The sequence below is a fragment of the Balaenoptera musculus genome, chromosome 9 (genome assembly GCF_009873245.2).
Source record: "Balaenoptera musculus isolate JJ_BM4_2016_0621 chromosome 9, mBalMus1.pri.v3, whole genome shotgun sequence".
Taxonomy (NCBI): Eukaryota; Metazoa; Chordata; class Mammalia; order Artiodactyla; family Balaenopteridae; genus Balaenoptera; species Balaenoptera musculus.
In genome coordinates this window covers 93,067,728-93,069,256 of record NC_045793.1, presented here as the reverse complement: position 1 = coordinate 93,069,256, position 1,529 = coordinate 93,067,728, and positions in this window count along the sequence as shown.

The following is a 1,529-nucleotide window of genomic DNA, read 5'->3' as shown; positions in this document are numbered from 1 at the left end:
TAAAAAGAGTTCAGCCCTACCAAACCAGCTTTACAAGAAATGATACAGGAACTTCTCTAAGTAGAAAAGAAAAGGCCACAACTAGATATATGAAAAATGAGAAAGGAAAAATCTCATTGATAAAGGCAAATATACAGTAAAAGTGGTAAATCAAGCACATATAAAGCTAGTAGGAAGGTTAAAAGACAAAAGTAGTAAAATCATCTATATCCACAATAAACAGTTAAGGATATCCGAAATAAAAAGGCATAAAACATGATATCAAAAACAGTAAACATGGGGGTGCGGAGTATAAATGCAAGGTTGTTAAAATGCAAAGTGTTTGACCTTAAGAGATAAGCAACTGAAAATATTCTATATATAGATTGCTACCTATAAACCTAATGATAGCCACAAACCAAAAATCTATAATAGATACACACATGAAAGAAAAAGGAATCCAAACATAACACTAAAGACCGTAATTAAATCAAAGAGAAGAGAGCAAAAGATGAAGCAAAGAACAAAAACGAACCATCAAAAAACCTCACAAACAATTAATGAAATGGCAATAAATACCTATGTATCAATAACTACTTTATTTTTTTAAATAAATTTATTTATTTATTTATTTTTGGCTGAGTTGGGTCTTCATTGCTGCGTGCAGGCTTGCTCTAGTTGTGACGAGCAGGGGCTGCTCTTCGTCACGGTGCGTGGGCTTCTCATTGCGGTGGCTTCTCGTTGCAGAGCACGGGCTCTAGGCTTCAGTAGTTGTGGCTCATGGGCTCAGTAGTTGTGGCTCGCGGGCTCTAGAGCGCAGGCTCAGTAGTTGTGGTGCACGGGCTTAGTTGCCCTGTGGCACGTGGGATCTTCCCGGACCAGGGCTCCAACCCGTGTCCCCTGCATTGCAGGAGGATTCTTAACCACTGCGCCACCAGGGAAGCCCACAATAATTACTTTAAATGTAAATAGAATAAATGCTCCCATCAAAAGACAAAGAGTGGCTTATAAATATATTTATAATCCACAATATCGTGTTAGCTATATATATATCTGCAAAGAAGAAATCCAGAAGTTAAGACACCATAATGATAGGAATTGTTGGTCTTGCTAATATGATCACGGGCATTTTTATTTTCATCTTTACCCTGTTTCTCTGAATTTCTTCAATGAGCATCTTTACCAGCATGTCCCATTTAAGAGCTGGTTGACTTTTGTTGACTCACATCACTCCTCTGAACCTCATTCTCCTGATCTATAAAATAAGAATCACCAATATCATGTGATTGCTATGATATGAAAAACATTTAGAAAAAAAGCCTAACAAATAGAAAATGCTCATTAAATATTTGCTACTATAAAAGTCAATGTTTTTAAACATGCAATATTTTACAATACTCTGCTGAGAAAAAGTATTCATAAAATAGCTCCCAGGCAAAATAGAAACCATTTCCATTTCTGCAGAAATCAAGACCCTTCCATAGCTCCCTCACATTCATGTCAGATAACCCTCCAGAGACCACTAGCTTTATCTTGAGATCAACAGGGCA